The sequence below is a fragment of the Pristiophorus japonicus genome, chromosome 9 (assembly GCF_044704955.1).
Source record: "Pristiophorus japonicus isolate sPriJap1 chromosome 9, sPriJap1.hap1, whole genome shotgun sequence".
NCBI lineage: Eukaryota > Metazoa > Chordata > Chondrichthyes > Pristiophoridae > Pristiophorus > Pristiophorus japonicus.
The window spans coordinates 177,744,200-177,755,751 of record NC_091985.1 but is presented as its reverse complement, the minus strand read 5'-3'; the positions used below and the strand labels follow the sequence as shown (position 1 = coordinate 177,755,751).

The 11,552-nt window shown below is 45.7% G+C and overlaps 1 protein-coding gene across 1 annotated transcript in view; it reads right to left on the bottom strand.

Annotated features, from left to right (window-relative positions):
- The window catches only part of LOC139273344 (zinc finger protein 432-like), an 84,615-nt gene extending 84,441 nt beyond the window's left edge, over positions 1–174 (bottom strand). Inside the window, exon 1 of the mRNA XM_070890172.1 lies at positions 61–174. The gene's annotated coding sequence lies outside the window, so the exon portion shown is untranslated. The remainder of the gene's footprint in view (positions 1–60) is intronic.
- Positions 175–11,552: the final 11,378 nt, after the last annotated feature.

The window sequence follows — 11,552 nt, the reverse complement described above, 5'->3', positions numbered from 1 at the left end:
CTGTGCACAAACTCCCAAAGCGCTGCGCTGCTGTAAGGAGGCTGCTGCTCGCTACCTTACCCCGGGGCCGCGGTGTCTCCGTTCCCGGCTGTTTTAAACCATCTTCTTCCGCTCACTGAGTGAATGGCGATCACAGGCAGGGCTGGGGGAGGGGAGGGCGCATGTTCTCTTCTGCTTCTGGAAATCGACATAGGGGGCGGGGCTTACCCGCACATGCGCAGCTCTCTGCACTAATTCAGAATGTAAAACTCAAAGTGCACTTTCCCCAGAATCTGAGCAAAGGAACTGGGCCTGGGGGGAAAGGACAGAGAATGATTAAAGCTGGGAGCATTGTCCCTTGGAGATGCTCAATATAGGATCATTCCGTGCAGGGTGTTTCTCTCCATGAGCCCGTCTTCACAAAGCAATCCTGGAAAAATATCGGAGGGACGAGGGAGTGGGAGTGTTTGCTGGGACCGTGCAGGAGTTAATATCTGACAGAAACAGTCCGAGATCAGTTTAATTGGAGTAAAACACTCGGTCACTGAGACTAATACCGAACGGCCCTGAGCTGCAGGATTACAGAGATTACAACGGGCAAGCCAGGGTTAAATGTGGGCCGTTGTATCTCTCTCTCTCTGACACTGTCCCGCAGTGTGGGATTAATAATGTGTCTATCTCTGGTACAATATCAGTGAGAGAGGAGACTGCATCTTCTGTCTCTCCAATGGGAACTTTCAGGATAAATCGGGACTTCACAGGTCAGTCTGGAACTGATACTGTGCATGTCTTTCTGTGTCTCACCGCCCAGCCTCGCACGCTCCTGTCCCTCGCTCAGCCCTCTCCCCTCTCTCTGTTGCTATCCGCTCTCTCTTGTACTGGTTGACAGGCGGTGTGGAAGAAAGGATCTATGAATCTATGGCTTATGGAAAAGGGAAGGGTTAAATTCAGTTTTTGCTATGCTTAAAGAAATAATAGGACTAGAAAAATAGCCACGCTTTTTTAGCCTTGAAACTTAGAGATGCAATTAAATGACCATCTGGTATTAAAAGGGAGTCTCCTTTTGCCTTTGCTTATCAGACTGTGAACAGAGAGAAACTATGCAAGGATAGATAGAGTGTGTACCTCCCGAGACGACCTTTGTACTCGCGGGACTAATGAATAAGATTCCTTTTATATTTCTGTATTCAATTTCTGTATAAAGATAGGGACAATTTGCCTGTACGGCAGAGTTTTTGCCTTGGTACGGTCCAAGCAGGCTCTCCAAGATATCTTGCTTTTTAAAATAAATTCTTTCTCTCGAAGTGCAGTTCTGAAAGTCTCCGACTGAGTTAATTTAAGCTAAATATTTCCTCGACAGATTCTGGCGTAGTCCGGCAGGATCTCTTAAAAAAAAACGAGATCCAAAAGAACTAAATTTAACTTTTAAAGAGAAAAGAGGAATTTTAAGGACCTTCCTAGCTGAAAGGAGGAAGGTGCCTAGGCCGTCCTAGCTGAAAGGGGGACGGGCCGCCGAGATCCCCGAGGGGGTGAGGCATAGGGTAGCTACCGCTAAGAAGCTAAAATAACAAAAAGGCAAAAGGAGACCCCGAGCTGAGCAGAAAAGAGAACACCGGTGAGCGCTTTGTAAATTATTGTATATTTTGTAGAATTGTCCTAACTCTCATTTCAGAAAAGATCGCGAGACGTTGCACCCGGAAGAATGGGAAACGGCTCTAGTCGAGCAGGGCGCTCGCGCCCAGTTCCTAGAAAAGGAAAGAAGGACGACCTCTCAACTGAAAGAATGAAAGTACATCCTAAGACCGAGAAAAGAATCCGTAAGGTAGTAAAGCAACGAGAGAAGGTAGGAGATCCCATTGTGCCGCCCGGCTCGCTGGCGGAAACTGTAATTAAAGAAACAGTAGACGACAGATACGCGGTAACGTTTAGTAGCGATTTGTACGGTTGGTCTGATGGGGATTGGCCATATGGAGGAAGTTTTAAATTGTCCTTAATTGAGGAATGGAGACAGACCACCAAAAATGGGACAGGGGACCCCACTTGGGATAAAGATTATATGGAGAATTGTTTTTAAAAAAAAATATCAGCCGCCCCTAATCCTGCTAAGAAGCCAGTAGCCTTTCACAACTGGCTTGAGCAAACCTGTACCATTTATAACCCCCTCCCCGGAGATGTGAAATTATTACTGCAGGCAGCATATGGGTCCTCTTGGCAAGGGGTAAAAGATGAACCTTTGGCAGTGCAAACCTTGTTAAATTGTATGTTGCCACAATAAGCAAGAACATACAAAATAAAGGTTTTGGACTGGCAAGGAAAAAGTTGGAAAGAGACAGTTACAGTACTGGCTAACATGGATAGAGAGGGACTATTTACCTATAAGGAAAATAAGGCTAAAACAGCAGGTCAGTAAATCAGCAAAAGGGACGAGGACAGGCACAGAATAATCAGCATAGGGATGCCCCTGAGGCTTAGTGGTATAGGCGCCAGCCCTCCGCTTATCGGCAGACATAGAAGAAAACCCTCTGGCAGTAGTAAAAGTAGGAGACACTTATGTGAAGTTCCTGGTGGATACCGGTGCTACTATGTCTTCTGTACCATCCTCTGTGGGATTACCTGTAAGCAACACCACCGTCTTAAGTATGGGTGTGGCCGGTATCCCCATGAAATAATTTTTATCTGAACCTACCAAATTGATAATTGAAGGACAATCAGTTAATGATGAGACTTTGATAGTCTCTAAAACGACACCGCTCCCTTTATTGGGAAGACAGACTTTGTGCAAACTAGGAGCCACAATTTATTGCACAAAGGAAGGAATGTACATGGAGCTCCCTCCAAATAATATTCATCAGTTCTTTAATGGGATTAAAGAAGAGGAAAGGGAGGATAACAAAGAAAAGGCTGCCCTCTATTGTTGGCAATTGATTGGCAACTTCTATTCCCCCTTGATACATGAAGTTATACAAAACTTAAAAGCTAAATTTGACTCTAATACTGAAGAATTGATGTATATAATTTTGACAAGCTTTGAGGCAGTTCAGCTTCACTGTACAGCCTGGTACACTCGCCAAAAAGCTGAAACTTACCAGTGTTTGGTACAATCCTTTTTAGATAAAGAAGAAATAGTAGAAGCTACGCCCCGCATTTATTTTGGACCAGAAGGATTGGGGGTAGCCATCGATTTGACACCCTTACAGCAACAGCGGTTTAGAGAAGCGAACTCGACACCCCATCTGACCTTGGCTGTAAAACCGCCAGCGAAACCTAAAGATATGGGTCCGATGATTGTAGGAATAGAAAGAGAAAAACAGCAACACGGCTATCAACCTTGGGCAGTAATAAAATTGCAAAATGTTCAGATAGACTTTATCACCCACAACAGGGGGATTCTCCAGTGGAAAGGTAAAAATCATGCCTCCACTTTTGAAAAACAGCAACCCCCGGAACAACCAAACCCTAAGCTGCCAATGGCATTGAATCAAGTATCTTCGGAACTTTGGGCAAAGCATAAGAATCATGTTGGGAAGGTACATTCTGCAGTACCCCATCGGGTACAATTGATAAAGAACGCCGTGTTATCAAGCATTAGGCAGTACAGACTGCCTCCAGAGGCAGAAAATGGGATAGAGCCAGTCATTTCTGCATTGTTGGAACAAGGAGTTTTAGAAAAGACACAGAGCCCGTGTAACACTCCGATACTGCCCATACCAAAGGTTAATAGGCCGAATGAATGGAGATTTGTGCAAGATCTGAGAGCTATTAATAAGATAGTAGTCCCTATTACCCCTGTGGTACCGGACACCAACATTATACTATCTGCTATCCCACCAACAGCAACTGTCTTTACTGTAATAGACCTGTGTTCAGCTTTTTTCTCTATCCCGTTAAATCAAGAGAGTCAGTATCTGTTTGCTTTCACCCACAAGAAGCAGCAGTACACATGGACCAGGTTGCCCCAAGGATACACCGAAAGCCCCGCAGTATATGCAGCAGCAGTAAAAAGAGACCTCGAAGACTGTTCATTATCGGACCAGTCTGTACTGCTGCAGTATGCGGACGATTTGCTTGTGGCTTCTAGCCACGGATACAGGTGCATGCAAGACTCCCTAAAACTGTTACAGCACCTATGTGAAAGAGGGCACCGAGTGTCGTTACCAAAGTTACAATTTTGTCAGACTCAAGTCCAGTACCTGGGTTTTCACATATCTCGAGGGCAGAGGCAGTTAGGACCAGAAAGAATGGATCCCTGATCGAGAATGGGATGCGGTCCTAAGATCAGCTGCCCTGAATAATGCCCCACCCAAGGTGGAGTGGTGCCCAGAGAGAGAGGAGGCATTTAAACAGTTAAAGAAAGCCATTACTAATGCTCCGGCGTTGGGACTTCTGAATTATGGTAAACCTTTTCAGATGCATGTGAATGAGAAAGAAGGATTTGCAACAGTAGTACTAACCCAAGAACATGGAGGGGGAAATTGTTTTGGATCATCCATGTACTGTCATTACAGCCCATGCTGTGTTATTACTTTTTAATTCAGCTGCCACACAACACTTTACAGCGTCTCGAAGAACAGGTTATGAAGTATTACTGCTGTCACACCCTAACTATACCTTTCGATGTGCACCGGTAGTGAACCCAGCCACCTTTCTTCCTACTAAAGAAGTAGAGGATCCAGACCAGCATGATTGTCTGTTAATGGTGGAAGTAGCCACCTTACCAAGACCAGATTTGCTCACAGAGCCCATGGAAAATCCTGATCTTATTCTCCACACGAATGGATCATCACATAGGCCGTCGGATGATTTGTTTTTGGCAGGCTATGCTATTGTAAACCCCCACGAAACTGTTGAAGCATTCGCCCTGCCTCCTGGAACCTCGGCTCAGGCTGCTGAATTGTTTGCCCTCACTCGAGCTTGTATAATAGCTAAAGATCATACTGCTAATATCTATACTGATTCTAGATATGCATTCGGTGTGGTCCATGATTTTGGACAACTGTGGAAAAACAGAGGCTTTATCACCTCTGGTGGAAAGCATATTAAGCACTCTCAACTGGTGCTTAATCTATTAGCTGCCATTCAGTTGCCAAGTATGGTAGCCATTATCAAATGTGCAGCTCACACAACCGGTGAGGATGAAGTATCAGTAGGAAATAGGAGGGCTGACGAGGCAGCCAAACAGGCCGCTTCGGCACCGGCAGACTGCCTTCAAGCAGTCTCAGTCTCCCCTCCACAGGTACTTGACATCCAACAACTTAAAACAGCCCAACAACAAGTTACCATGCAGGAAGGAAGAACTTGGGAAAACCAGGGTTGTTTTCTAAAAACGACATTTGGTATCACCCTGATGGGCGAACTGTTTGCCCTAGATCTCTATTTTTGCCCCTGTCTCGCCTAGCACACATGGGCAAAGGAGGGATGATACATGCTATTAATGCACAGTGGTATGCACCAGGAATAACAGTAGTAATTGAGAAAGTTGCTAGGATATGCCAAATTTGTCAACAAAATAACAGAGGTAAAACACCTGCTGGATATGATCATCTACCCCAACCAAGTATGCCCTTTGAAAATTTGCAAATTGACTTTGTCCACATGCCTCCAGTATCAGGTCTTAAGTATCTATTAGTCATAGTAGACATGTTCACAAGGTGGGTAGAAGCGTACGCCACTTGGAAAGACGATGCCCGAACAGTAGTAAAAATTCTATTTAAAGAAATAGTACCAAGATATGGGATACCTATGGGAATCAACAGTGACAGGGGAACCCACTTCACCGAAAAAATAGTGCAAAACCTTGCAGAAGCGTTAGGGTTCCAGTGGAAGTTACATATACCATATCAGCCACAGTCCTCGGGAATGGTAGAAAGAGTAAATGGGATAATAAAATCTACCCTTACCAAGGTATGTCAGGAGACTGGACTGAAGTGGCCAGAAGCCTTACCATTAGTATTGTATACAATGAGAAACCAGAAAAACCGAAACACTGATTTAACACCACATGAAGCCTTATTGGGAAGACTAATGCCTACTGGCGTAAAACCACCACTGGCAGATGAAAAAATAGCATTAATTTGGAATGATGACAAATCACTAAAGTATGCTCAGGCCATGTGTGAAATAGCAAGAAGTCTGCATGAACAAATAAAGCAGACACAGGTGCCCCCGTCGGAAGGAAATATGCACCCTTTCAGACCTGGAGATCAAGTGTTAGTAAAAACATTAAATAAAGAATCTTTTTCTCCTAGGTGGAAAGGACCGTATCAGATAATTCTCACAACACGAACCGCTTTAAAGTTGGAAAAGCACCCGAACTGGGTGCATGCGACCCGCTGTAAATATTATTTCCCCGACGAATTACAGCCGAAGGAAAAGGCATTGAACCAGGACATACTACGGTCGCCCGACTAAGAAAACAGCCATCTTCTCGCTGAAGAACTTTACCTGCTCTTGTACTAAATTTGGACTTGAAAATATTGCCCAAAATTCACGGACGGATGTCAGAGCTCATTTGTGTGCCAGTTTGGGCCTTTATTATTTGGGTCGCTGTTACTATCGTGTGAACGTGTTGTTATTGTAATGACTTAATTCAAGAGTTGTATAGAAACAAACAAGAAAGGGAAGATGGGAAGGGACTCTTGGAAGAATTATAAATGGACGTTAGGTATACTGATCATTTTAGCGACAGGGAACTCCCGGCAGGAAGAAGAAGTCCTAAAAGAAGGAAGAGTATGGAAGGGAAATGTGAGGCATGTAGAATGAAGGAAGAAAGAGGGGAGTTTCAATTTATATTGGGGAAAGGGTATCAGTTGTTCATAGAAAACCAGGCCGATGTGTGGATGAAGTGTACCGGGAGCACAGGGAAAAACAAGAGATGGGGGTACATAGGAGGACCGGAAGGGAGAAAAGACTTCCTCCGTTATTCATATACAAGTATGGTAGAAGGGCAGCGGATGTTGTGCATGAATGGAGGAGACCCATTTGTGGTAAAATGGTCAGTAAAAGAATCCGACCACCCAGAAGACCGGGACCCGGGACATCTAAAAAGGATACTGACCACTTGCATCCCAGTGATAAGATCCCCAGGTGTATTAAATCTAACAATACGAATTAAATATCCCCCAAAGAAAGAAGATGGTTGCCACACAACCAGTGTTAAGGTATCTTTTGAAAAAGAAAGACCCCAAAGAAAGAAACGGGATGTATTAGAGACTGTGTTAGGTGGAGTGGGAGCAGGAATAGGAGCATTAAACACTATGGATATTGAGGCCCTACAAAATAAAATCCAGGCCGTCGGAGGACTGGTAGGGGAAGATATAAAGATCAGAAATGCTTGGGATGAAGGATTACAGCAATTACAGATATCAGGTTACGTCATAAATGAAATGACCTGGCAACAGAATGAAGGGATAGAGAAGGAAATAGAGAACCTAATGAAAGAACAAGAGAGAGTAAACAAGTACACCCATTGCCTGTTTAAAGAAATGATCAGACAGCTATTAAGAGCCAAGTTAGAAAGGAAGATATTATCCTTCCATGCTAACACATGGAAAAGGTTGCTGGAAATTAACAAAAGAGATAAGCTTCTTAATTTAACCATTAGCCCTCAAAAAAGATATACCAGTTGTAATTCAAAAGGATGTAACGTTACTGGAGAGATAGTAAGTATAACAGGAAAAGAAATTTGGTGTCAGTTCCAAGTAATGCCCCAGCTGTTTGGACAGAACTTCTGGTACCCAGAATTTAAAGGAGATTGGGTCGATGAGACGAATATGACACATCACCAGAGGGGATGTGCTAGGTGGCCATTCGGAATGGTATGTCCCTATCAGACCGCCATACACGAACCATGCTCACTGCAGCACTCCATTGGAGTATGTAAATGGGAATTAAAGCTAACAAATGACACTGATATAACGGAAATAGGACAGAATGAGATCTGTGTGACAGGATATAAACCTGTCTATCTGGATGGAATTTTGTATAAACCCCCAATTAATAAATGCGTGAGAAGAGTCTACACCCTGTATGATCCTGAAGTAAAAAGAACTTATACCTTTGGGCAGTGGCAAAATGTAGAAAAATATCTGTCTATGCACAAGATTGAACCCTTACCCCCTGTAATTAATAGAAAGAAAAGGTGTATGCATGAAAGGGAGGTTAAGTTGCTTAGATGAAGACGATTATCTCCAAATGCGACCCTATCCTGAAGGGTATACACCCCCTTTTGCTCAAGAAGAGAATACAGGAAATTGTGTTGATCTAAAACAATAAAAAGATCAACAAGGAGGGAATTGTGGAAGAAAGGATCTATGAATCTATGGCTTATGGAAAAGGGAAGGGTTAAATTCAGTTTTTGCTATGCTTAAAGAAATAATAATAGGACTAGAAAAATAGCCACGCTTTTTTAGCCTTGAAACTTAGAGATGCAATTAAATGACCATCTGGTATTAAAAGGGAGTCTCCTTTTGTCTTTGCTTATCAGACTGTGAACAGAGAGAAACTATGCAAGGATAGATAGAGTGTGTACCTCCCGAGACAACCTTTGTACTCGCGGGACTAATGAATAAGATTCCTTTTATATTTCTGTATTCAATTTCTGTACAAAGATAGGGACAATTTGCCTGTACGGCAGAGTTTTTGCCTTGGTACGGTCCAAGCAGGCTCTCCAAGATATCTTGCTTTTTAAAATAAATTCTTTCTCTCGAAGTGCACTTCTGAAAGTCTCCGCCTGAGTTAATTTAAGCTAAATATTTCCTCGACAGGCGGGATACTGTTATTTAGCGTGATGTGGAAACACTGTTGAAAGTGTAAACTGATAATGTCTCTGTTTCTCTCTGGTGCAATATGTGAAGGTGTGGCACTGTTACTGAGCGTAATATGGAGACACTGATACAAAGTGTAAACCTGATGCTGTGTTTGTACTCTGTCTTTTCCGCTGGTGCTGTACATGAATGTGTGATTTTATTATTAAAAGTAATATGGGACACTCACCCTCAGCTCCTTCTCCCCTGGGACACTCACTCTCAGCTCCCTCTCTCCCCAGGACATTCACCCTCAGCCCCCTCTCTCCACCCCCAGGGACACTCACCCTTAGCTCACTCGACCCACATCCCCCACATGCGGCGGGACACTCATGCTCAGCTCCATCTCCTCTGCCCCTGTGACACTCACCCTCAGCTCCCTCTCCCCCCGGGACACACACCCTCAGCTCCCTCTCCCCCCCGGGACACTCACCCTCAGCTCCCTCTCCCCCCGGGACACACACCCTCAGCTCCCTCTCCCCCCGGGACACTCACCCTCAGCTCCCTTGCCGCCCAGGACACTCACCCTCAGCTCCCTCTCCCCCCGGGACACTCACCCTCAGCTCCCTCTCCCCCTGGGACACTCACCCTCAGCTCCCTCTCCCCACAGGACACTCACCCTCAGCTCCCTCTTCCCACGGGACACTCACCCTCAGCTCCCTCTCCCCATGAGACACTCACCCTCAGCTCCCTCTCCCCACGGGACACTCACCCTCAGCTCCCTCTCCCCACGGGACACTCACCCTCAGCTCCCTCTCCCCACGGGACACTCACCCTCAGCTCCCTCTCCCCCCGGGACAATCCCCTTCAGCTCCCTCTCCCCCCCCGGGACACTCACCCTCAGCTCCCTCTCCCCCCGGGACACTCACCCTCAGCTCCCTCTCCTCCCGGGACAATCCCCTTCAGCTCCCTCTCCCCCCGGGACACTCAACCTCAGCTCCTCTCGACCCTCCCGAGGACATTCAACCTCAGCTCCCCCTTACCCTGGGACACTCAAAAGACATCTCTTGTGATTTCCCCCAAACCCAGTCATCTCCCTTGTGTAGCAACACAAGTAGAGATTCTAGCAAAGTGCTTAAACTGGGTAGGAAATGACCAAAATAATTGAGTCCCAGGAATGACCGCTGCTCCATCACATTCTGTGGTCTTGGTGCATTCTTGTTGGCCTCCGCCTTGGCATCGGTGGGTCTGATGCAGTCTGCCGTGATTCTTCTCCCCACGAACTCGAACTCTGGCGCCAGGAAAACATACTTTGAGCATTTCAACCTGAGTCTCACGCGATCTAGCTGACTTAGAACCTTCTCCAGGTTATTCAAGTGTTCGATGGTGTCCCGACATGTGATCAATATGTCGTCCTGGAAAACCACGGTGCGTATAACCGATATTAGCAGACACTTCATGTTCCTTTGAAAAATCACCACGGCTGATCAAATCCCAAATAGGCATCTATTGTAGATGAACAGATCTTTGTGCATGTTGATGCAGGTGAGGCCTTTCGAAGATTCTGCCAGCTCCTGCGTCATGTAGGCCGAGGTCAGGTCCAACTTGGTGATCAAGTTCCCTCCTGCCAGCGTTGCAAATAGGTCATCTGCCTTTGGTAGCGGGTACTGGTCCTGCAGCGAAAAATGGTTAATTGTTACTTTCTAGTCCCTACAGATTCTGACCATGCCATCGCCCTTGAGAACCGAAATAATCGGACTGGCCCACTCGTTGATCTCAGTTGGCATGATAATGCATTCTCGTTGCAGCCTATCCAGCTCGATCTCCACTTTCTCTCGCATCATGTAATGTGCCACAGGTGCCTTGTGGTGGATGGGTCATGTACCGGGACCAAATGGATTTGCACCTGGGCCCCAGAGAAATTTACGATGCCTGGCTCAAACAATGATGGGAACTTGTTCAAAACATGGGCACATGAGGCATCGTCGATGGATGAAAGCGCTCGCATGTTGTCCCTGATCCAGTGGATTTTTCACAGCCAGCTTTTGCCAAACAGTGCGGGACCACCTCCTGGTACAATCCATAGGAGTAGTTCATGCACCGCTCCATCATAGGAGACTTTTACTGCTGCACTGCCAATTACAGGGATCAGCTCTTTAGTGTAAGTTCTCAGCTTGGTATGAATATGGCTCAGCTTGGGCCTTTGTGCCTTGTTGCACCACAGCCTCTCGAAGGCCTTTTTGCTCATGATAGTCTGACTAGCACCTGTGTCCAATTCCATGGATACTGGAATTCCATTAAGTTCAACTTTTCCATGATTGGTGGACATTTTGTAGTGAAGGTATGTATCCTGTACACTTCTGCCTCCTCGGTTTGAGTCTCTAGTTCACTTTGATCTGCCATGGATCAGTCTTCCTCTGCACCGTGATGGTTTGCAGGGTTTGCAGCTCGTTTGCACATTCGCTGGAGGTGTCCCATTGTTCCACAGCCTTTGCACGCATAGTGTTTGAAGCAGCATTGATGGGCTCGATGATCACCTCCGCAGTGCCAACAAGGAGTTAATTGCCTTACATTCACACTTGATGGCAGACTCTGAGTCATCTGCCGTCGTGCAGGCTACAGGCGTGTACGTTCTGACATATGCATTCCTGCCTGAAAATGGTGTTACTTTATGTACAGTACTGGCCGATGCACCTTTATGTTGCAAAAGTTGTTTGGTGTTAACGCTGGTGGACATAAATGCCTGGGCTATCGTTATGGCTTTGCTCAGGTTCGGTGTTTCAACAGGCAATGGTTTGTGAAGGATAACCTCATGGCCAATGCCAAACACAA